This window comes from Pinus tabuliformis, chromosome 6 (assembly GCF_031772625.1).
Source record: "Pinus tabuliformis cultivar Carrire ecotype Pingquan chromosome 6, CPIR1, whole genome shotgun sequence".
NCBI classification, from domain to species: Eukaryota; Viridiplantae; Streptophyta; class Pinopsida; order Pinales; family Pinaceae; genus Pinus; species Pinus tabuliformis.
Window position 1 is genome coordinate 957,917,947 of NC_142292.1, and position 27,953 is coordinate 957,945,899.

Sequence of the window (27,953 nt, forward strand, 5' to 3'; positions counted from 1 at the left end):
CACATTGCGACACTTAGAACACAAATTGCGATAGAAGCATCGATTGTGATTAGAAAGTGTGCTAAGATATAGGGGCATGTCTAGAGAATATTATAATGATTTGTAGGATCATTCAATGTAACAAAGAGCACCAGAACTAGCTCTAGTGACGTGTGAAGGTGCGATATATACAAGAGTAAAAAACAACTAAAAGCAACACCTGCGATAGTAAGGAAATGTGAAAATGACACTTGAAAAAGCTAAAGAAATTGAAAGAGACATGTGCCAGAGTGAAGATAATTTGAAAATTCCACTTATTAAAGTGAAAGAAATTAAAAGTGATAGTTGTGAGTATGAAAATGACACTTGCAAAAACAAATATGTGCAAAAATGGCAGTTGGGAAAACTCACCGAAATAAAAGTACAATTGCAATCAAATTGAGGGGGGTTGTTAATGGAAATTCTGAACTATATGTAAGCATAGGTTGAACATTACGTAGACACTATTGTGATGGACTATGTTGTTCCTATTCAGGCTTACATAAAGGAATCGTGCTTATGTTTTCATTAAGCGTTGAGCATGTGTGAGCAATTGACTTTGACACTTAGAATCTCATAAGAATAAGACTCAAATACTTTGCAAAAATCAAATGACCATAAAGAGGACAAGAGAAATCAAGGAATGACAAATCATATCATCCTTAGTAGGTTCCAAAATTCAGTTGTAGGAAAAATTTTAGAGGGTGTTGATCACATCGTCAACGAGACTATAAGTAGGATATGTTGAGCATCTAGAAGGATTTCAACTATTGGAAGACAAGTATTATGTGTGCAAGATGAGGAAATCCTTGTATGGTTTAAAATAGGCACCTACTGCCGGTACTATAGATTCGATAAATATATTTAGCAACAAGAATTCAAGAGATGGTAAGTATATAATAACCTTTACATCAAAATTGAAGAAGATAACTTGCTAATCATTTTTGTCTATGTGCATGGCATAATTTTTGGAAGTGATGTTGACTCTACGAGAAAAAGGTTTTGCATCTAACATGGAGAAGGAGTTTGAAATGTTATGCTATGGGAACTATCTTTATTTCCTGGTTTGCAAGTTCATTAATCAGAAAAATGAATCTTTATCTCTCACACCAAGTACCTTGAAGAAATATTTAGGATGTTTGTTATTGAAAGATGTGCACCCATTAGCACTCCCATGACAATAAGATGAAAAACTAGTAAGGATGGCGAGTCTCCAGAAGGAAATTACATCATGTACAACTCCATGATTGGAAACCTTATTTATTTAACAACATCAATATCAAATATCATGCAAGAAATTTGCTAGTGGGTAGATTTCAATCAGGCCCAAAAGAAACTCATGTGAATACAGCGAAAATGATATTTAGATATCTACAGGGCACCATAGATTATGACTTGTGTTATCCAAGGGGAAGAGATCTTACACTTAGTTTTTCTATATATGTAGATTGGGTTGCAAGTGTTGATGATAAGAAGAGCACTAGTGGGGGGTCTTATTTTTAGGCATCTTTCTGGTCTCCTCAATAAAAAAGAAACAAAACCTTTGTTTCTCTATCCATGGTTGATGAAGAATATATTACAACAGAATCATGTTGCACTCAATTCTTATGGATGAAGATGTAGAAATTTTGAATAATAAACACTTATTCACAGAGATTATCCCAATTATACACTATTGCGGAATACATGCATAATACATAAACTCCTCTACGTTTATCATCAATTCAGCAGCATTAAAAATAATGAAACATCAATCGCATGCACACATTAAAACAGTATGTAACCCGAGGAAAGCATACAGCTGAAAACCCCGCACTATCTGTATATTATAATGATTGAGAACATGTAAAATTACATAGTACAATACTCCTCACAAGTACTTTGTACTATCTCCACCTGTTACACACAAAACTAGCTCAGATCCGAACAAGTCACAGGTTCAAATCTCCTCCGCTGCTTTGCCTGCCTCCACTGCACAACCCTGCAAGAGAATGAATGATGAATGGCTGATCCAAACTCCTATTTACCTTATGAAAATCACTCACACTGAAAATAACGTGAGCACAGGCTATAATACTGGGCATATACTGTGAAATACTCATTGGCATACTCAATTCATTGATTGTGCAAGATCTCATGCACAACTATAGTCACAACTGATAGCAATCTCAACCTCTAACACCTGTCTCCACTGAACTATACATGCACTGACATGCAACTAAGTTAACTGATGTATTCTTTAGTTGCTTTATGAGTTAATAATTAATTCACACAACTCATCACTAGTCTATTTACAATTAGACTAAGTACAACTAGTTTAACCAAGTCAAACTAAACACAACTCCATTAACTGCTCATCCAACTCCACAGAACTCAACCACATAAGTTCTAACTGATGTCCTACATGCAATAGCTCAACTGACCCACAAAGAAAGCATATTTCCTTCTGACAGCTGCATGTGCCACATCTGTAGCTCAAACTGAAGTGCTCCAAGAGGATAAGATAAAGTTTATAGTCTAAATATTATTATGAGACAATAATATTTGACTTTTCTATTTTTGACTAGCAGTCTAAAAATAGACTTTGATCACTCCTACTGTGATCCAAAAATAGAAGTCCATCTATTTTTCCCAACATGACCAATCATCCATAAACAGCAAAGTGCAACTCATAGACCATGATCCATATGTCTAAAAATAGATTTTGCACCAAAACTTGCCTGTAGGACCACTTAGTGAAGGCGACTCCTTTCCACTAAGCTCCATCATCTTGTTGCATTCTCAACAAGCATTTCTTGTTGCACACTTTTCAACACTCCCTCTAAACAAGAAAGGCTTCCTCTCAAACCCGATCCTGTAACTCTGGAATGTTCTGCATGCAACACATCTGCCCGGTCCACTTGCTCCAACAACACTTGGAACAAAAACACTCCCAACTAACCACTCTGTTGGGCTAGGAACATACTCTGATGCTGAAGCTCTACCTGCTACTGACAAGTGCTCCCTCTCTGACATCTGCGCTACTGCAACATCTCCATGCATCTCGCACCATTGCACACCTCTCTGTGCCACCTAGCACTGTGCAAAACACTTGTGCCTATCGCATTGCTGCAGCCTGCATGCTATGCACAATCCTGGGATTCCCTACACTGTCGCTCTCTCTGCCACTCCATCCGCATCTGTCTCTACCCAATCAGTCAGTTCCTGCGACTCCACATCGGTGCTCCTATAGCAAGGTCTCATCCAAGAGGTTGGGTACCTCAAGGATCTTGCCCCTCCTCCTTGGGACGATAAATCCACATCACCCCACCTCCTACCTGGAGGTATGGCTGCATGCAATCCTTCTGCCCACCTGGCTTGAAGTTTCCCTCTACTGGAGGTCTCTGCATGAGTAGATGTCTCTACTCGATCTCCTCTCAGCTTCCCTTGTTGTGGCTGCTCCACAACTTCCTGAAGCTGCTGCACCAATCGTGGCTCCTCCACAATCGTCTGAGACTTCTTCTGGCTCTGCATGTTGAGTGGTAATATACACTCCCTCTCAACCACCAAGTCTCCATCAGTTGCCTCGCTGCTCAAGGCTTTGCATGCATCTTGAACCTCAAGAGCATACAGGTTCTTGACCCGTGAACCAATCTGCTTCACCTGTCTAGTGATGATGTGTCTAAGGAAAACCTTTCTCTTACTGAAGACTACATCACAGCCTCTGTCTTCCAGCATCACGATCGACACCAAGTTTCTCTTCAGTCCTGGTACATACTTGACATCGGTCAAGGTAAGGCAAGCTCCATGCTCCCTCTGAAAAATATCCGTGCCTACACCTGAGACACTATACTTCTCATCATTACCCATCGCTATGAGTATTTGGAGATCTTTCTCCTCCAAAGTACTGAAAAAACTTTAGTCACTGGTCATGTGGAAAGAAGCTCCACTGTCAAGAAACCAACCACTTCCCACCATGGATGAAACCATGCATGCGAAGATTGTGAAATCCAACTCAAACTGTGAAGCAAGTGCCTCACCTTCAGATCCTTCCCCGGATCCCTTCTTGGATTTCTTCTTTGGGAAATTAGTAGCATAATGGCCCAACTCATGACAACGAAAGCATCTCACCTTCGACTTGTCAACGTTCTTCCCATCATTGGAAGAACTAGATTCGGAAAGAGAACCCTTATCCTTCTCCTTCTTCACTTTGGCAGCCAAAGCGCAATTTTCTTCATCAGATGCCTTTGATGAATATCTGTCCCTGGTATTCTGCCTGATCTCCTCTTACACAAGATCCGACCAAAGTCTCTCCCATCCTGGCAATTTCTCCCGACCATTGACAGAGTCCTGATAGGAATGCCAACTCTTCGGAAGACCAAGGAGAGCCAAGCTCACCAAGTCCTCATCATCGACGGTCCCCCCACACTTCCCAGCTCATCCCAGTATTGGGTGAACTTCATGAGATACTGGGTCATACTGTCTCCATTCTCACACTTAGATGTTTCTGAGTTTATCCTTGAGCGCCATTCCACCAGCTCAAAACTCAACCACTTCTGATCTAAAATTTGTGAGAACAAAGTATTTCTTGTACAAAGATCGACTGTATGGGAATTCCAAAAGAAGGATGAATCCAGAGGCTACCTGACCCGATTACAGACTCTGCTTGAAGAAATAAAATGTAAACACTTTCTGAATAATAGATCTGATGATCAATCCTCACTTTGATATCCTGTAGAACTTTTCTACAAATCAACCAGCTCGGATACCATGTAGAAATTTTGAATAATAAACACTTATTCACAGAGATTATCCCGATTATACACTATTGTGGAATACATGCATAATACATAACCTCCTCTACGTTGATCATCATTTCAACAACATTAAAAATAATGAAACATCAATCGAATGCACAAATTAACACAGTATGTAACCCGGGGAAAGCATACAGCTGAAAACCCCACGCTATATGTATATTATAATGATTGAGAACATGTAACATTACATAGTACAATACTCCTCACAAGTACTCAGTACTATCTCCACCTGTTACACAAAAAACTAGCTCAAATCTGAACAAGTAACAGGTTCAAATCTCCTCGCTGCTTTGCATACCTCCACTGCACAACCCTGCAAGAGAATGAATGATGAATGGCTGATCCAAACTCCTATTTACCTTGTGAAAATCACTCACACTAAAAATCACGTGAGCGCAGGCTATAATACTGGGCATATAGTGTGCAATACTCATTGGCATACTCAATCCATTGATTGTGCAAGATCTCATGCACAACTATAGTCACAATTGATAGCAATCTCAACCTCTAACACCTGTCTCCACTGAACTGTACATGCACTAACATGAAACTGAGTTAACTTATGTATTCTTTAGTTTCTTTATGAGTTAATAATTAATTCACACAACTCATCACTAGTCTATTTACAGTTAGACTAAGTACAACTAGTTTAACCAAGTCAAACTGAACACAACTCCATTAACTGCTCATCCAACTCCACAGAACTCAACCACATGAGTTCTAACTGATGTCCTGCATGCAATAGCTCAACTGACCCAAAAAGAAAGCATATTTCCTTCTGACAGCTGCATGTGCCACATCTGTAGCTCAAACTGAAGTGCTCCAAGAGGATAAGATAAAGTTTATAATCTAAATATTATTATGAGACAATAATATTTGACTTTTCTATTTTTGACTAGCAGTCTAAAAATAGACTCTGATCACTCCTGCTGTGATCCAAAAATAGAAGTCCATCTATTTTTCCCAACATGTCCAATCATCCATAAACAGCAAACTGCAACTCATAGACCATGATCCATATGTCTAAAAATAGACATAGTCTAAAAATAGACTTTGTGCCAAAACTTGCCTGCGGGACCACTTAGTGAAGGCGACTCCTTTCCACTAAGCTCCATCATCTTGTTGCATTCTCAACAAGCATTTCTTGTTGCACACTTTTCAACAGAAGATGAATCTCAATAATATTCTAGAAAATGGTGATCAAGTTGCGCCCATAATTTGTGACAATACTAGTGTTATCAATATCTCTACAATTCTTGTTATGCATTCTAAAACAAATCATATTCCCATAAAATTCCATTTTCTTCAAGAAAAGGTTTTGATCAAACTATCAGATTTGAATGCATTCCAACAAAACAAAAAAATTCAAACATATTTACCAAAGCTCTACCTAAAGAAACTTTTGAAAATATTAGACAAAAAATGAGCATAATTTCTTCCTCACAAGGGGGAGTGATCTATTGATTTCAACCAAGAAGCATGTTGGTGACATGGGGAGTTCAAGGAAAGAGTATGCATCAACTTAGGGGAGTACATTCCCTTTGTCATTAATGTAAAAGGGGAGGAATAAGCAAGAATTAGGAGAATAATAATATATAAGAAAATAAGGGGATTCTATCCCCAGATCATCAATGACTAGTAGATGTTTGGTGGTTTTTCCATCAATGCTAAAGGGGGAGATTGTTGCACATATGTTTTCATTGATTTCAATTGTAGTGTCATCAATGTCAAAGTACAATAACATGAGATATTATTGAACTTTTTTCATTAATGTCAAGTTTGAGGGGGAGCTTGTTGAATATTCATGATTGAAGTGAAGGTTACAATTCATAAATGCAATATGTTGGATATCATAGCTTTGCATGAATTTTATCTTTAGTTATTCTTAACAAATGAGCATGCAAATTCATTTGATAGATAGGCCTCTCAAGGAGCTTTCCAATGGTATATGGCACTTAGCCAAAATCCCAAGGAATGATGAAGAAAGTTACTTTTAAGTGAATATAATTCAATAAAGGTTCAAGGCATCCAAATATCTAAGCCCTCAATATATTTGGGCCATGGAATATATCCATACCATTGAAATTCATTATGGCCTATTCTAATATATCTAGACATCTAGGCATCGAAGGATGCGCCAGAATAATCACCCAACAAAGGATGAATATTAGATTTCCTAGTCTAAGTGTGTAGGTGGACCCCAGACAAGTGACAACATGAAGTGGAAATATTTTACAACGAAAGGAAGTGAAACATGACACCTATTTTTGACCCTTTTTGGTGTCTAAAATGACATATGGTAAGTTCCAGGTGACATGTGGCAGTAGTATGACACACCACATCGCTCACATGGTTGATTCGTAATATAACATGGAAATGACATGGTAGTCGAGGTTGAAGTATCAATATTTGTGCCAAGTAGTGGTTTAGAAAAAGTTTCTTTTGCATTTTTTTGGGCCAAAATGGCACTAAACAAGGCAAATTACCCTAAAATAGTGAAAGGACCAAATTCTAGGTTGTCTAGCCATTCAATGATTCAAGTGTTCATCAGTTCATAGGTCTTCCTCTTAAATCAAGTTGGATGCTAGATCTCTTGGATTCATAGGTAGTTCAAATAATATATTTGGGCTTCTAAGAAATTTAGGGTGTACACTTCATTGACATCGGGAAATGGACCAAATCCAATACAATTGAAAAAAGTATTTTGGTCAATATTCCAAGGTCATGGTTCCATGTAGAATGGAAAAGAAATCTAGGCATTCAAGGATCTTCCATAGAAATAAAATTGTAAAGTGTAGAAGAGCCATATGTTGGAGATACAATGCAACTGTTTGGTTAAGACCAGGGTCCTAACCCCAGTTTGTGAAGAGCTTATACCTAACACTCAGAACTAAATTCAAATTCAAGACATATAGATATCTAGGATATGCCAACATATCTTTTTGTACTCATATTCCATATATATTACAACTATATATTAAATTTTTGATCACGACACTTAGTCATATGGTCACGTAAGTTAAGCCCCTGATGTGTCAAGAAACCTTAATTTTTTTTGGATATATAGATCACTAGTAAAAGAAGCCATTTAAGGCTCTAGTCCCCACACTTGGTCATATGGGATGATGATAAATCCCCTAGAGTTGGAATTAGTAATCCACTTATATGAAAAATATAAATGATCAATAATTCATTACAACCAAATGGACTAAGATTTGGATTTGTTGGAACATGGTCATGTTGCAAGGTTTCATGGATATAAAGGTAAGCCCTCAAGGAGCCAAGGGGCTATGAAAATAAGAATCATCTAGGTAATTCATACCATATTTACAACAATGAAAATGAAAAGAATAATTATTTTTCCAAATTGTATGTTGGCCCTACCATGAATTTGTTGATTTATTCAAGTATAAATAAGCTAGAGAAAGTAGTGTGAAGATGTGAAATGGTGGAATTGAATTGTGAATATAGAAATGGTTTTGTGGTGCAAAGAACGAGAATGTAATCTAAACAAAGAAACAAGAGGAGTGAAAAAGTGATGTATAATGATCCTGAGTAGTGTTGTGAGTAAAAGGAAGAAGAAGAAGAAATTTGGAAGTGGAAAAAAGTGGATCTGATTTTGAAAATGCATGAAAAAGGGATTTGACAAGTTGGTGCCTAAAGAACATTGCAAAGGAGATCATGTGTCTCCTATAGGTTGTGTACTACAAAGAAAAAAAGGGGAATGATGTCTAGGGTGGTTCCTACATAATATCTAAGAGAAGTTGTTTCTCCTGTAAGTTAGTGCCTACAAATCATTGTAATATTAGGTTGGTGCCTACAAACTAATGTAAAAGTAGGTTGGTGCCTACAAATCATTTGATAATAAAAGAATTTTTATACATTTATCTTATGCATTCAGATATTGTTGATATGATTGACATTATATGTGAATTCAAATGTTTTGATTGGTTAAAATTAACCATTATACTAATTCACCCCCATCTTAGTATAGTTATATTTCCAACACTCACTACATGCCTTGGTTTCTCAATTTTTTTCCTAATTAGCTGTTAAGAAAAAGATATGTTATAATCTTCGTCATGAAATATTCACACTATTCTTAAGATTTTTCTACTTAAGAATGTAATTATTACTTCAAAATATATTTACATTTAGAAACAAATACTTATCTATATGATTGTATTATGTTTGATGTGTGGACCAAAAGGTGTGCAATAATAAGCAATGGTTCAAACTTAAGATTTCTTGCCATGCATACCGGGCATGCCTTGTATTATATTTTATCATGTTTTAGAACTTCTACTTTCTACTTGAACATCACCAAATTTCTTTTCATGACCTGTAAATTTTGTGTCCTACTCTTTACATGACGTTTTATCTCCATTGGGTACATGTTTAGCTTTAGTTTCAACGAAGATATAACTACCCTCTTGGAGTATTGAAATTGTATTAGACACTACAAAGTTAGCATTATCATTTTCATTTTTTTTTACATGTTTTAGATTCATCTTGTAGCACTCCCCTCATTGGAAATGGAAGACATTTTTTATAGACTGAACAAGATCACTATTTTCAACAAAATGTCCATCAACATTTGGAAGGAGAAAAAAAATGTGCAAATGATTATCATCTATATTTATTGCAAGAGATTTATTATCAGGTTCTAATGAGATCCCAACTTCTAAAATAACCTCCATTACCTCAAGCCTTCTCTTTGTCTTTTCAAATATCTTTCGTCTCTTTCTCTGTCACTTCTATAGTCACATTATGAACCTATTTCTCAACTTGTTGTGCTTCCCAAATAACATTATTTTAAAAAATGTTCAATTGTGAAAATTCCACCATAGTTTGGTTAGTGTTCTGACCTAAGTCAAGTATTGGCATAAACTACTACCCATATGAAGAAAACATTGTGTCTATATTCTCTTCATCCTACACTTTGATACCAACAAAGTATTATCTTCTTTAAAAATCCTTTCAAATTTCAATTTCATTTGATTAGTGTGTTTGATGTTGGACTCTGATGTAATACATGGGTGACTTGTTGCTAATGATCATTGCAATGTACCATTCATAGGTTAGTTTCTTGGAAATGGAGATTGATCAAGGTATTTAAGGGAGGCAACCCCAAATTTACATCCATTAGTTTCATTCCCAATATGAGAAAGAAGAATAATATATTTTCCTTATGGGGAAGAAGTATCTTTGACCATATTTTCAATGTATTTTGTTGGTAAAAAAAAATATTATTGATGTATCTTTTCTTTCATTTTATTGATCTTGAAAACCCTCAACAGAAGACGGTTTTTTTCTTAAGAGAATGAGGCATTTGACTCCCAATTCCTTACACATCCACAAATTTATTTTGAGTCACATCACTAATAGATTCCAAACACTTCTCAAGGCTATTTTCAACTGAGATGTCCATCACATCATGTAAAAGTTTCTCTATGGGATTGACAAATAAAGCATTCTGATTTTTATCATCTTGAAAGTAAATAGGGTTGATAGATTCACCAACATGAATTTCTGCATTTTTGTGTTGCATTATCATATTTTGGTAATGCCAACACCCTATGAGAAAAATAACACTGATGCCTCTACCCATTTTTGAAAGTTTCCATAATAACATCAATGAGCTTCATATTTCAAGCTACCCCATCATAAATTTGGTCCACTTTAAATATGGCAATAACCTCTTCTTCTAATGATAACTCATTATAAATAAAACCACAAAGGGACTTGATCATTCTTGTATATTTTCTTATCATTATATGTTTTCCCATTAACTTCTAAAAGTGCATCCCTAATTCATACTGGATCCATAAATATATTTTGCATTGTCAAACAAGCAGGATTCTTACTGCATGACATAAGCATGAGATTCCTCCAAGGGGTGTGCATGTTGGATCCTTTACTTTTTTAAAATTTTTGATTGAAATATGGTTGTAGAAAACAAGTAGAAAAATATGGGAAAGATCATGGTTAATTTCATTGGAAGACAACAACAGAAATAAGGAAGCCCCAAGCAGAGGATAGAGTGGTTATTTTGGAATTCACCAAGTTCACAAAAGAAGGACCGAGTTTTTACAGTTGAAATGATCAAGTGAATATGGAACAAGAAATCGTGAAATGGATGGATATCGTTAAAGTGGTTAGATTTGACTGTATCAAGTGAGCATGAGTTAAATTGGATGAGATAAATGACCCAAAACTATACATAGACATGCAAGGTGAGTTGTACAATATAAGAGACAATAGAGAAGGGCTGAAATGCTACTAAAATTCTGATTCTGCCTTTGCTATTGTAATATTATACCTGTAATGGGGATTTTGGGGATGGTACTTGAATTACCTAGTGAAGATAATGTAGACCTATGAATGTAATGTTGATTTGAATTGATAATAATATGAGAAGGTTGTTGCAGGGAAACTCATTGAGTAATGTTTATGCATATATGTTTGATTTCATGCCTATTTTAAATTTTTGAATTCATATGTTGAGTCTCTACATAATGTGCTTTATTTATTTCTTTCATGAAGCTTATTCAACTAATCTGTAATTTTTAATGGTTGCGAACATACATTTGATTTGGTATAATATATTTTATCACCATCTGAACCCCAACTATCATACCTAAGTCCTGGAAATGTTTTGGGTCAGACTTTCTTCCCTTGCGAAAGATTGAAAATGCCAGCACTAAGCTAGACTACAATGGTGTAGGTTTTAACCCTGTATAGAAATTACTTACAAATAAATTCTTAAAATTAGAAAAATATACAATGGCTAGAACATAAAATATACACATATATTTTCTACTGGAACCCAAACTATGAAAAGAAGATTGATTTTTCATTATATTCGTTTCAATATTACAATACATTGTATACATGTTGAATCATTTATAAACCCCAATCCATTAACCCTTGATTAGAACATAATCGTAGTTCCCTTGATTGGATCTGCAAAATACCATGGGTGAAAACCATCATACCCAAAACCATGCATGAAAACCATGCATAAAACCATGGGTAGGTCCACCCACCATCCTTGGTTCTACCCCCAAATGGAAACCTTTGTTAGTGCCCTAGGAAAAAACCCTAGGTATCTGTAACAATTTTTTTTCCAACAAATGGTTTTGTCGCTAGGACCTGTTGAAGGCTCGAAAATATTTGCCTAGAATTATAAGGGAGACCACCCAGTCGGGAACTTAGAGCAACTCCTTTTTCATTGAAATGGTGGTTCTGACTTGTTAAAATAGGCTCAATTACCTTCTCTCTATCTCCACTGGCTTAAAATATGATTTTCACCTACCAATAGAGAAAAGACATCAGATCAGTCCTCTTGATGGTCAGGAAAGAAAGTGATCCTTAAGATGATTTGGGGCTCAACCAAGCCACAACTAACGTTTTCATATTTGATAAGAGGACTAAGGAATGTATAATTAAATCTAAATATAAACTAACACTAGAATACAAGAAAAAGTATAGAAAACCTAAAGCTATCTCGATTAGGAAGATGTAGATCTAACCTAACCAAGAGCAAGATAACTAATTGAATTGAGATTTAAATATGTCTGGCTTATAGTGAATATCAATTTAATGAAGTAGTTCAATTATTTGATATTATGATTACCAACCATATCTTGTTCAGAGATCCTTTAACCAAAATTATTAATCAACAACATTTATGAAGTAGTTCACAAAAATGATGACGATTAGTAATCCAAAAACTCGAATGATTAAACAATAATACAAGGAAATAGTTCACATAATATTATTGTTTGTTAAAACAGAATTAGAAGGTTGATCTCTGAGTAAGTAGTTACTGAGAAATAAGAATTCAGCACATAAGAACAGAGATAAACAACAGATAATTTCAATAACTCACTCACATAGACAATAGCGCACAAATATGACTGAAAATCACAAGTCTCTCATATCATAAAATGAAACTAGTATTATAAAAATAGTATCTTGAATACTAATTTATAAAGTCCAATTCCTTTGCTTTGATCTCCTACAATCCTCTACAACTCATAAACTTTGTTAATGAAACAAGTGTTGCAATAGTGCAAGCTCTTCTAAGCATACACACTTCAGATATGTAAAAGATAAATCCCTCTATTATTTAGATCTGAGATCAAACTCTCCTCTCCTCTACAACCCTAAATCTCTATTACAATAGTGCTTTTAGAATCCTGAACTGTAGAGTAGAGAAGGACTTTTTCTATGATTCGAATTCTTATTGCCGAGCCTAGAGATGGTATTTATACATGCTGGGAATAATAACGCTCTCCCTTGATTTTATAAATAGATGGAGCCAATAAAGGTAAAATAGAGCTTAATTATTCCTTTAGATCAAATTCTAGTGGAATATGAACAACTATGACTTGAGGAGATGCCCAATTTAGCTCATGCTCGAATAAGACCACATTCAATTGCTTCAAAAACGATAGCAATTTCTTGCCCATTTTAGATCTGCTTGCCATCTAGAGGAGTTCTTTTAGAGATCAGTTGCTCGATCTATTAGTATATTTCATCCTGGAATATTCTCTCCCAATATAGGGCCAAAAATAGTCAAAATCAAGGAGAAAAACAAGCCAAAGTATAAGAAAACTATAAAATAAAAAAACATGAGTCGTGAGACCGAATTAAAACAAATTAAATGGATTTTTTTTTTAAATTTAAACATTATTGTTGTACGAAATAGTGACTCGTGGAAACATTTGAGTGGAATCGAAGGTAAGTCCATAAGAACTTTTTATAATGTGCACAAACAAAAACACTGATATTTGGAGGCTCTGATATGGAGTGGATGCGATTTCACATTTAATTGTTTTTTTTTAACTGTATCAGGTCCAAATATCGGAGGTGAATGGATTATCAGGGGTTTTACAAATGTTAACATTTAAAATTTCTAATATACAGGTGAATGTGATATTCTAATTAAACCACCGTTATTACACATATCATGTCTCGATATCGGAGGGTGGCAGATATCGGAAGTCGGAGGGGGAGGCGCATTGGAATATCAATGATGTAGGGACTATCGAAGATCAGAGTAGGAGGTTATATCGCTATCAAAGAACGAAGGGAATGTTGTATCAGATATCGGAGATCGAAGGGAGTGTTGTATCAGAGATCAGAGATCGAAAGGAGTGTTATATCAGAGATCAGAAGGATATGTTGTATTGACATATCGGTGAGATTGGCATGTTGGAATATCGACAATCGAAGTTTCTTAAATGTGTCTCGAAAGGAGATATATGATATGCACTACCTCCGATATGAGGGAGCGGAAACAATGACTTGGAATGTGGGTCCTGATTAGAGTATATATATATATATATATATATATATATATATATATATATATATATATATATATATATATATATATATATATATATATATATAGATATCTGCGCAATCCTTTTCATGAAAATCCAAAGTTAAGTTTCAATATAAATAAAACAATATGAAATATCAGAAGCTAACTATATCGTAACTCTTTGTGAAAAGAAGTTATGATATAGCAAGGCCGAATATAATGTGTCATATGGTAGGGCCAACAGATGTCAGAAACCTCATTATAATATATAAAACCCATTGTAATATTCATTTAAGTAGAACAAAGGTGGGGAAATATCGAGGTTCTGATATATTGTAACATTTAAACGTTGTAACCTCGATATGTGATCTTTGTGATGTGCATAAACTACATCCACTTGTAATATAAAGGGTTTAGCCCTAATATTACTTTGAAATAATAAAGCCACTTTAACATTGAAGCTTGGTCTTGAGGGCTATGTTTATTATTTACAAATTAAAATAAATCAAAATAAATTTATTAGCTATACAAAAATTTAATATTTACAAAATTAGTATGCCAAGGTAGTTAAAACATCCATCCTATGTCCAAACAATATTACAAATCAAATAACCACGAGAAGCAAAACAAAAGATATAGGAAGCTAGGGTTAAGTAAAATCTACTAAGGCGATCAAAACTAAAAAACAAAAGGGTCCCCATAATTTTACTATATGGCTAAAATAAAAATTAAATGGGGGATTGTTGAATAATATAAAAAATGGTGACACACTATGTGAAACAATTATCTCTGGGAAAATACCAAGGAAGTTTAAAGAAAAAGGGATAAAGATAATATGCTAGGACTCAGATTTTCCTTTTAAAAATATCTCTGTAAAAACCATTTAGAATTAAACATCTCCATAAAATCTCTTGTATTAGATATAAGAGTATAATCATATTTTAGACAACTATTTATATATGCTAGCTTGAACTAAAGAAAACAAAGTTTATCTATGAGTTCATCTTAAAGATATACTCGAATGTCACAGGTGCTGTCACTGCTGCTAGTAGGCATCCATAGCCTTGACAGGGTCACCTTTTAACCCTTGGAAGTATCAATATCCCATCCATTAGTTTATACTTTAGAGGAATACGTAATAATTATTTTATTTCTTTTTATTTACTTTGAAAGCCATTGTCTTAGCTTGGTGACCAGTTATTGACAATGTCATACACCAATACTAATAATAGTGAATAGGTCGCCTTGTGATGTGACCTCATGCCTTATAACCATTTGGCTAAAAGCCATTTTCCTATCTTGGTAAAAAACTGTGATAATGTCACCACTATAAGTGCCTATGATCATGGAAGGTTGGCTCTTAGTGAGACCCCCTATCTTTCAAGTCTTTTATTATTTTTGAATTACACTCTAAAAATATTTTATTAATGGATGGGGAGACAAATCCACTGCTTAAGAGATTTGGATGACAGGAAGAGTCATAATATCCTAAACTTTTATTGATGAACTTTGCTTCTTTAGTAGCTAAATATGTTACAACTTATCATATGATATAATTAACCCTTAAATTGTTAAGTTTAGAGATCATTTAGCAGAATGATGATTAAGTACTCAGAGATTATAGTGAAGTGAAAAATTGAAAGATAGCATAATGATGTTTCTTTTAATAATCTTCCTTTTGGAATGAACTTTGTTGGATCACACAGATGAAAATATAGCCCAAGTATAAAACCAAAAGAAATGGTACTTCAACAAATAGAAAACATTCTAGTATATACATATGATTATGTGAAAATGAAATAAAAGGCCAAACACCAAATGTTAGCAAATCATTAGGGAAGCCAATCGAGAGAATGAGCTCTGCGTAAATTTTTTACAAGATATAAAAAGTATGTCAAGATTAGAGCATTTATATTGTAAATAAATCTGTTAATTGAGGATGATTAAATGATAACTCATTGATGTGCATTTCTTGGGACTTTCTCCTTTTACAAATCCTATTCTAGAAATTTAATTTGCAAGTCTTTAAATATTATTTTGTTTTAAGAAAAAGACAATCAATCGGAATGAAAATCAGAAACAAGAAAGGGAAGAGGAAACTTCCTGAAACTCCTTGATTATTCTTCCTAGATTCTTTTACTAAAAAAACAAAAAAAAATCCTCAAACCAATGAAAACCTGCAAAATAGAGGAGACAGGGATAAGGGAATATAAATGGAAGAGAAAACAAATGAAAGGAATTCAAGCAAAAGGAATAAATGCATAGAATAAAAGGATGAGAATGTGCATATGAAACTTACCACCGGAAAATTTTGTTTGACCTTACCTGAGAAAAAAAAATTCCAACCAAAGTAACCTCTTCTTTTAATTGGAATTAAAAGCATGAAGAAGTGGCTTTGAATGTAATTTTAATTGGCCCAAAATCATAACTTATTCAATTTAAATCAAGCACTAAAACAATTATTCAAGTTCAAGCTTCATTTATTTATTCAATTTAAAATACTAATTAATAAACTATTAATCATATCCACTTCAAATTTTCATCGGAGGATCAAAGTGATAAAATAAGCCTTTAGAGATACTTGTGAATCCAAAATTTCCAAGTCATAATAATTCCTCTAAACTTATTGATACATGTTTTAATTACAAAAACAATGCAATGAAGTTTTGCAAAAGCAATGTAATTAAGCACATCACAAGTGTATATGATCTGACTATATAAGAACTCCGACATGTTCCAAGACATTTTTCCAGAAAATGAAAGGAGATGCCAAGAAAAACTTGGATTCATTACTTTCTTATTAAAAATCTGAAATAATGAAATAAATGCAATCAGAAAAAGAATCTAAATCTAAATTAATCTATCCCTAATTCTAACTGAATGAAAGGAAACATGACTAGGTATAGTCATACTTCCAATGTAACCATTCTCTCATTCTAACTCCTACATCTATGTACAAGTCAAACGTTAGTAACAAAAATATAGTTAAATGAATAAAAATAAATTTGAATATAGTAGGTACATTAATTGCTAATATATTTACAAGAAGCAGCTTATTTATAATCACCTTCTCTTGAAATGTCCTCTCCAATTGAATTTCAATTGGATCATAGAAATATGGATGGATTTCCATTGGTGTTTCAGAGAGGTTCAAAAGAAGGGATAACATGCCATATTGTCGATATGCATTTTTAGATACAATGGCCTGCATAAAATTGTTAGTCATATGTACATATGTTAAATTATTAATAATATTCTATGAAGGAAAACTTTCCAAATGTGTTTTAAATGGGTCACTAGAGTATGGATGGAAGTTTGATAGTTTCAACATAAGATCATTAATTGAATTATATTGCTATTCATATTGTAAGAATACACTTTCTTGTTGACATTACTTTTGAGAGGAAAGTAACAAGCGATAAGAAATGAACATCAATTGAAATTGGAAGAGTAATAGTTCTTGATTTTCATGATTGTGATTTGAAACTACATTTTCCCATTCAAGTAATGCATCAATTGAGTGTTCAATATTGAAATGCTCAATATGCCAACATAAGCTATCAAAACACTGAAAAATGAAAACAAAAAACAAATCTGAAATCAAACAAAATAAGTGAAGGAACAACAATGAAATCAAATCATAATTTACACTATTATTACAACTAATGTTAAAGCATAATTGGGACTAATTTGAAGTGATTTCCTCTCCACAAGAATTGGCCAAAATAATGGAATTTGAATGATCACCAATACTAATTTGTGAATTAGAGAGAGGGCCAGGATTGCTGGAAATACTGAGAGGGGGGTGAATCAGTATTTATTTTCAATTGTTACTTTTACCATTTAAATCAATTATATTTAGAACACAAAATGAGAAATAGGAATAAATGCTTTTATTAATATAATTTTTATAATGAATCAAGTACAATATATAGGGCTCCAGCCCTTGATGAAGACACAGATATTCAATTCCATAGGCTCCAACCTGTTTCCAAGCACCAACTTGGTCTTTTTGTGAGGCTTCAACCTCTAGGGCACCAACCCTATCTTATCAAGGCACCAACCTTGCGTTTAGAGGCTCCAACCCCTAGCGCACCAACCTTTCTCTGGTATAGGCCCAGCCCTGGTTTTTTGAGGACACCGATCCTCTAGGGCTCCAACCCTATCCTTCAAGGCACCTACCTTGTTTGTTCGAGGATCCAACCTTCAGGACACCAACCCTCTGGACCCTCTGGGCTCTAACCCACTGCTATACTTTGTCTAGATATGTTTTATAGTAATTCATGACTCCGAAAATATTCTTCACTAAGTTCTGTCAATCTACAGCTTCATTGTAGTCTCCATGCTAGATCATTAATGACAACCTTATCTCATAGAAGTTATCACCATTGCTCTTCATTATACCCAAGCAAAATATCCAAGTCACATCATTATGACTAATACATCATGGTCTTCAATAGTCTCCACACAAATTCAATGTGTCTACAATGAACTGCACTAAGCTCTGCACAAAGACAACTCTCTATTTCAACCCTCTGTCCTAACTGTCACAGTATCTGCTTCAGGAGTGAGACTTCAGGAGTAACTGCTTCAGAAGTAATTGCTTCAGGAGTGACTTCTTCAGAGGAGTGACTTTCGCGGTTTCATATTCTGTGTTCAATTAAAAGAAACCCTATTCATACTCAGATAATCTTCTTAGATCCGCAAAGCATCCTTTTGAACTGCTATTTGAATCACTATCAAACACAAATCTGAGTCTTTCAATAAATAACCCAGTCAATAGAATGATCGACCTTCGGCTTCCTCTTTTGCTTTCTCTACCTTTGGCTTGCTTTCTTCTGCTACTTTACATTCACAAGTTGTGAACTGTCCTTCTTCTCTGTGATAGATACACAAGATGAGGTGAAGTGTTTAACTTGTATATATACGAGTCTCATCAATACCAAAAAGACACGTTTATTGGAGGAGAGGCCGACTTATGAGGTCACATATTAAAATTATATCAGGGAGGCCTTTTTTTAATATTCATCCAATAGAATTATTATTTACGAAAATTACATAGGAGAGGCTATACCCACATGGAGGTCCCACATCCACGTCATCACCTTATTCGTAATCATAACTTCATAAAAATCGGAGGTTTTACAAGTCGTGCTCATGCTTTGTTTTCCAATATAGGTGATGCCTCTACTACCGATGGAGCGGATGCGATATGATATTAAATAATTTTTGAAAACTCCATCAGGTCCACAATTCTAACGCAATCAGCGGTCTATCGGGTCCATAACTCTATCGCAATCGGTGTTCCATCGGATCCATAACTCTATGTCAATTGATGGTCTGCCGTCATGACACCCCTTAGAAACTTGCGATTCAACGGATGTGATATCATATTGAGTTATGCTATAATTGTGCAACGGGTCAGTGTTATTATCGCAATCAGAGGTTTTACCGTGACAACTCTTTATGATTTGCGATACATAACTTCTAATAGGCGGATGCGATTTTTCATTAATGTGTATTATAATGGTCCAGCGAGTCCATAATACTCATATCACAGTCGGGGAATTTGAGTGGTAACACATAAGAAATCCATCGATAAAGTCACTGATATAATTCCTCTGATAACACTGTTAACTCCTTCATTATGGCTCTTATTCCCTTTAGCTCTTTCTTCGCTGATGTGTTCCTCTTTTCTCCTCTGATATCGTTGTTCTTCTTGTGACTTCTGATAACTTGATTCCGATGAACTCTTCTGATAGCTCTTCTTTGACTGCTCCTGTTCTTAACTTCCAATGGCTTCCAATCTTGGCTTCTTGCTCCTGTTACTTCATAGATATGCTTCTCCTTGGCTTCACATTAATATTTAGTATCCTAAAATATTTCCATATTGAAATCAATGGAAATCTAGATCAATAAGGATTGTGAATAGAAGTGAGTATTTGATCATCATAAAAATCATAGATTGGAATGGATTCTTGAATGTTGAAATCATGAGTATCATTAATTATTTGAAAATGAGAACTAGTTGAAACAATTTATGAGTTGAGTCTCTCTTCATTTTCAAGTATGATTTGACTTTGATCATTAGGATTTAATGTATAGGAAGATAAATCAACATCCTCAATGTTAGAGTAATTATCGTAATAACTTCAGGAAATTCATTAAAATTCTCTCCAGTCTCATCCGATGTATCAAAAGAAGAACGAATAAGAAGCACATGTTCATTAATGCCAGAAAAATGATCAACGAATGATTCTCTATCTTGATGAAAACTAATTGGAAATTCATTTATATTAGCCTCTCTATTTTCTGAAACAACATTAAAGTAAAGAGGGGATAAATTTCTATTAGTGAAAATATCAGGATAGAGGTGAAAATGAGAATCAGAAGCAATGAATTTAAAAATATCTCTATTTGTGAATTCTTGTGCATTTTCTTCATTGTAAATTTCAGATTCCAGATCATTTACTTGGTTAATTGTGCTTTCTTGAAGAATGTTCTCTGGCTACCCTAAATTTTTTATTTGATCAACATGATCAAATTCAATTTTTTTTTTACAACAGGTCACATATTATTGGAAATTTCAATTTATGCTTGTACTTGCTGATTTATAATATGAATTTATGAATTTAATTCATAGTGTTTTTCAGATTTCGTGGCAGATGGTCCTTCAAGTTTATTTGAGATTTCTTCTTGTAGTTGTTTATTAAATTCTTGCAAGCTTTGTGATAAAGGTTCATCAGCCTTATTATCATTAACATTGTAAGAGACATGTACTAGATTTAAGAATTTATCATACATGGTTGAGGCCACTTCGTCATGATTGATATGCACCTCTATATCAGAGTTTTTGATAATATTACTAGAAGTTGAAGGAGAGTCATCAAAGCTTGTAATTGTTACATATGGATTTGAAATGGGATGAAGAGAACAAATATACTCAAACGAATCAATCATTTCATTTTCTGAAGGTTTATCTTCAACTTTGAATCTGAAGCAAATTAATTGAAATCTAAGAGTAAAATCTAAGAGAGATTCATTTCCAAATCTTCGTATCGGATATCAGAAGGATATGTTGTATCATCATATCGATGGGATTGGAATATCAGAATATCGGTGATCGGATTTTTTAAAATGTATCTCGAAAGGAGATATCTGATATGCACTACCTCTGATATGCGGGAGCAGAAACAATGACATGGAATGTGGGTCCTGGTTAGAGAATATATATATGCACAATCCTTTTGATGAATAACCAAAGTTAAGTTTCAATATAAATAAAACAATACAAAATATTATAATCCAGCTATATCGCAACTCTTTGTGAATAGAATTTATGATATAGCAAGGCCTGATATAATGTGTCATATGGTAGGGCCAACAGATGTCAAAATCCCCATTATAATATATAAAACCCATTGTAATATTCATTTACGTGGAACAGAGGTGGGGACATATCAGGGTTCTGATATATCGTAACATTTAAACATTGTAACCCCGATATGTGATCTTTGCAATATGCATAAACTACAACCACTTGTAATATAAAGGGTTTAGCCCTAACACTACTTTGAAATAATAAAGCCACTTTAACATTGAATCTTGGTCTCGGGGGCTATGTTTATTATTTACAAATTAAAATAAATCAAGATAGATTTATTATTTATACAAAAAGTAAATATTTACAAAATTACTATGCCAAGGTAGTTAAAATATCCATCATAAGTCCAAACATTATTTACAAATTAGATAACCACAAGAAACGAAACAAAAGATATAGGAATTTAGGGTTAGGTAAAATCTGTTAAGGCAATCAAAACTAAAAAACAAAAGGGTCCTCATAATTTTTTATATGGCTAAAATAAAAATTAAATGGGGGGTTGTTGAGTACTACAACAACAATACCTAAAATCTAATTTGGGTTTCAGATAATGGTGACTAGAATCCTTAAGAGGAACATTTGATAACGCTGGTAAGAGAAGTGTGATTCCTTCATTTATCAGTAGGAAACATTTTAGCAAAAGAAACTACACTGAATTCGTGATGAGATCCTTTTTGTTGGGGCCTGCTTGTGACCAATACGAGATATTTTGGGTTCATTTCCCTAAGGAGTTGTATCACAGGTTGAGTAGGTTGCAACACTCCTTGAGAATTGAGAGCATTTTGGGTTGTGTTATATTCTTTCCATGACTAGCCTAGGTAGTTAACTAGGGGGTTAGAGGGGGCGTGGAGCCCCACCTTCGTTCCGCCGATTGTGCAGCAGGGGGGTCACAGGGGGTTTCAGGGGGGCAGGTAGCCCCCCTCTATGGGGTCTGGGGCAATGCCCTGGGGAAATTTGTTTTGGACCCTATATTAGGTTGGGCAAACCTACCTATGGTTTTGGACATGATGGTTTTCAGTCCATGGTTTTGGATGCGATGGTTTTTGGTCCATGGTTTTGGACGCGATGGTTTTTGGTCCATGGTATTGGATGCTTTGGCATGTATAAATATATATTGTAACATTGAAAGGAACATAATGAAAAATCAAGCTAGTAGTCCTAGTTTTGGGATGAAGGGAAAAATCTCTGTGTATATGTGTTTTATGTGTTATGATCTCGCATTGTTTATTTTCTATGTTTTAGAATGTGTATGCAGGTAATTTCTGTACAGGGTTAAAACCTACATTTGGTATCGAAGTTGTTTTGGCTTCAAGGGGATGCCTTTGTTGCTGAGCAGTTTTGCTCGGGCCTATGGTAGACCCTGTTTAGTGGGAGATCTGCAGGATCAATTCTGGTGGTGAAAGAAGATGGCGAGCAGTGGAAGGATAGAGATTGAGAAATTTAATGGTCATATTTTTAAGTTATGGAAACTCAAGATGGAGGATCTACTGGTGGATAAATATCAGTGGATTGCGGTAGATCCAGGTACTAAACCAACGGGAGTGTCCGATGAAGGATGGAAGAAGTTGGATCGGAAGGAAAATAGCACAATACAATTGTATGTCCCAGATTCAGTGTTGTTGAATGTATCAGGGAAGCTACGAATAAGGATTTGTGGGAAAAGTTAGGGACTTTGTACCAATCTAAATCTCTGGTGAATAAACTATTCCTATGGAAAAAGTTGTATAACCTAAGGATGAAATATGAAGACTCAATGACAGAGCATCTGAACGCATTTAACACTGTGGTAAGTCAGTTATTATATGTTGATATTAAAATTTTCAGATGAAGATAAGTGCATTAGTTTATTATGTTCTCTACCAGATTCATGGGATAGTCTGGTTATTGCAAAAGGTAGCAATGCAATTGCCTTGTAGTTTGATGAAATAGTCTCATCCTTGCTGACGGAGGAGATGAGACTGAAAAATATTGAGAGCCAGAATGGTGATGCCTTTTTGGTACGAGGATGATACCAAAACAAAAACAAAAAATAAGTCATCAAGTGAGAGATCTAAATCTACAGGGAGATCTAAATCTCTAGGAAAACCTGTAAAGGTAGTTTGTTGGAAATGCGAAAAGGAAGGGCACTACAAAAGGGATTGTAAATCTAAAGCTCCTGACAAAGGAAAGGGATATGATGATGCTCCTTCTACCAAGGCAAAAACCACCTCAAATGAAGGTGGGGATGTGTACTTGGCTTCTTCAAGTACACATGTAGATCATGAGGCATGGTTGATTGACTCAGGTGTATCCTTTCACTTCACTCCCCATAGAGAGTGGTTCTGCAAGTATGAGAAATACGATGGTGGTGATGTCTTCTTAGGGGATGATAGGAAGGCTAGAATCGTTGGTCGCGGAAAATTAGAGTTGAAGTTACAAGGTGGAAGGGTTAGAACACTTCCAGGTGTTCTGCATATTCCTGCATTTGCCAGAAATCTGATTTCTATAAGCAAGTTGGAGAATGCAGGTGTAAAAATAGTGTTAAATAATGATACCCACAAGATGGTTCGGGGAGCACTAGTATTGATGCGGGGAGTTCGGATTGGAACTCTGTAAAAGCTACAAGGTAGCACTAATGTTGATGGGCGCAATAGTTCTGTGGTTCCTGAAAGTGGAGCAGAAAATCTAGTGGTCTCTGGAGAGAAGACCATGTTGTGGCATCAAAGGCTTGGAAATATTGGAGAGAAGGGCCTTTGGATACTTCATGGTAAAGGTATGGTAGAAGGTATGAGTAATAGCTCTCTGGATTTTGATTTTTGTGAAATTGTGTATATGGGAAGCAAAATCAGGTAAGTTTCCCCTCTGGTGGTAAGAGGGCGAAACAGATATTAGAGCTTGTGCTCAAGTGGAAAACCAGATAGAGAAGAAGATAAAGGTGTTGAGGACAGATAACGATGGAGAGTTTTGCAGTAAGGGATTTGAAGATTTTTGTAAGAAGTGTTGTATAGCATGGTAGAAGACTACTCCATACACACCTGACCAAAATGGAGTTGCAAAAAGAATGAACAAGACATTGATGGAAAGGGCAAGAAGCATGCTAAGTGGTGCCGAGTTAGGACAGGAATTCTAGGCAGAGGTGGTGGAGACAACATGTTACCTGGTCAACAGATCACCTTCATCAGCATTGGAGGATAAGACTCCATAAGAGGTATGGACTGGTAAGAAACCCTCTCTTTCGCATTTGAGGGTATTTGGATGTGATGCATATGTACATATTCCAAAGGAGAAAAGAACCAAGTTGGATAGTAAATCTGAAAAGTGCATCTTTATTGGGTATAAGGATGGTTTAAAGGGTTATAAGCTTTGGAACCCAGTAACAAGGAAGGTTGTGTACAGCTAAGATGTGGTGTTCAAAGAGGTCAAAGATGTTATTAAACATGAATTCCAACCAAAGGAACTTGAGAAGATAGAGTTTGAGCTTAAGGAGGAAGAATCAAACTCTACAACAGAGGAGAATCAAAAGATGAAGAGCCACAAACTTCGGGTGTGAGAAGATCAATTTGAGAAAGAAGGCAGCCGGAAAGGTATATTCCATTTACTTTCTGTTCAATTTTTTCTTTATCTGTCAATGATGATGATCCCAGAACTGTGAAGGAAGTAGTAGATTCAGAGGATGGAAAACTCTGGAAAGAGGCCATGGTTGATGAAATGACATCTTTGCACAAAAATGAGGCTTGGGATCTGGTGGAGTTGCCGGCTAGAAGGAAACCCATTGGTAGCAAATGGGTGTTCAAGAAGAAGACAAATGCAGAAGGAAAGGTGGAGAAATACAAAGCTTGGTTGGTAGCAAAAGGTTATTCCCAAGTGTCGGGAATTGATTTTGGTGATATTTTTTCTCCTGTTGCCAAGGTAACTTCTATTAGATTACTTTTATCTATTGTTGCTGCTTTTGATTTTGAGGTAGAACAGATGGATGTGAAGACAACATTTCTTCATGGGGATTTGGAAGAAGAGATCTACATGAAGCAACCTGAAGGTTTTGTGGTGAAGGGTAAGAAATAACTGGTATGCAAGTTAAAGAAGTCTTTCTATGGGTTAAAAAAGTCACCAAGGATGTGGTATTAGAAATTTGATACATTTATACGGGGACTTGGCTTCACTAGAAGCAAAGAAGATCACTGTGTGTATTTTAATTTAATTGGTGACCATGTTATTTATCTAGTCTTGTATGTGGATGATATGTTGATGGTTGGAAATGACAAAGAAATTATCTAGGATTTGAAGACCCAATTGTTCTCCAAATTCGACATGAAATAGCTTGGTGCTGCAAACTATATTTTGGGCATGGAAATTAAAAGAGATTGAGCAAATAGGAACCCCTGGTTAAACCAGAGGAAGTATGTTGAGACAATACTGCAAAGGTTTAATATGCAGGATAGTAAACTGGTGAAGGTTCCTATTCTTGTAGGTGTAAAGTTATCTGTAGAACAGTGTCCCAAGACACAAGAAGAGGAAGAGGATATGTCCCATGTTCCATATGCAAGTTCAGTTGGTAGCCTGATGTATGTGATGGTTTGTACTAGACCAGACATTGCACATGCAGTGGGAGTATTGAGTAGGTTTATGTCAAAACCATGGAAGGAGCATTGGACAATAGTGAAGCGGGTTTTTAGGTATTTGCGTGGCACTAGTGATTATGGTTTGTGATACCAAGGAAGACCAGGATTGGACAAAGTTTTGGATATTCGTGGCTTTGTTGATGTAGATTGGGCTAGAGATATGGATCAGAGAAGATCTACAAGTGGGTATGTGTTTAACCTATTTGAAGGTGCATTCAGTTGGATGAGTAAGAAACAATTTGTAGTGCCACTATCAACTATAGAGGCAGAATACATGGCAACCACTCATGCAAGCAAGGAAGCAGTTTGGTTGTAGAGATTGTGTTCAAGTATGGGGTTAGTGCAGGGAGCTATAAGGATAGACTGTGACAACCAAAGTGAAATATTCATGGCAAAGAACCCTACTTACCATTCGAAGACAAAACACATTAATGTTCAGTATCACTTTGTGAGGGATATGATAGAAGACAAAAAGGTGTTGCTGGTAAAGGTGGACACTTTGAAGAATACTGCAGATGCATTGACAAAATCTGTGAGCTCTGAGAAGTTCCCTTGGTGTAGAGAAACAATGGGTGTTGTAGGGTTGGATAAATGACTAAGCTCCCCTATGTCCCCTTATGGAAAGAAAACAACAAGTGGGAGAATGTTGGGTTGTGTTATATTCTTTCCATGACTAGCCTACGTAGTTAACCAAGGGGTTATAGGCGGGGCAGAGCCCCCCCTTCATTGTGTCGATTGCGCAGTGGGGGGGTCACAATGGGTTTGAGGGGGGCAGGTAGCCCCCCTCTATGGGGTCTGGGGCAGCACCTTGGGCAAAAAAAAATTGGACCCTATATTAGGTTGGGCGGACCTACCTATGGTTTTAGACGTGATGGTTTTTGGTCCATGGTATTGGATGCTTCGACATGTATAAATATGTATTGTAACATTGAAAGGAACATAATGAAAAATCAAGCTGGTAGTCCTGGTTTTGGGATCTAGGGGAAAATCTTTGTGTACATGTGTTATGTGTTATTCTCTCGCATTGCTTATTTTCTGTGTTTTAGAATTCGTATGCAGGTAATTTCTATACGAGGTTAAAACCTACAGAGCATTGATCAGATATTGAGAACTTAGACTATAGTTGATATAGCTGCCTTACAATTGTTGGATCACTAGCTTACAAAAGCCATCAACTTTTGGGTACAAGCTATTTTGGAGGTATATTTTATCGAGTTTTTTTGCAGAGAACCACTAGTCATTTTCCAAAGCAGAAATGGTATTCAGAATTGGGCTAAGAGGACACCTGCTAAAAGAGGTCACCCTATGAATTAAGGTTTTGATGGTAGAATAAAGGATACTGTCATTTCCTCTATCCAATATGGCAACTTAAAACCCTCATACTGGGGGGCCTTGCGGAAGACTACGAATGGTTTAAGAAGTTGATAAAGAGTTGTGATGGGTGGGGAGGAGACGCGAAATGTATGATATTTTAGAGGAATGAGGAGGGCATGGATATATGATGAATGGAGGGAGTGAAAGATGTGAGAGATTTAGAGAAGGCGAAGGGAGTTGAAGAAGATTAGAAAATTGTTTTCCATCCCTAAGATGTGGAAGGGAGAGTTGAAGGGAGATGCGAGATCTAGTGTAGGAAGAGGAGCTAGAGGAAGTGAGGATGGAGAAAAAATTCAAGGTAATAATGCTTACCAAGAGTCAGGTGGAACCCTAATACGAGGCCGAGAGACTATAGAGACTACTCATATCACCCCTATAGATGAATATATGCATTTAGTGATGCATAAGTTATTTTATGAAGACGATCTCTTCCAAAAAATCAT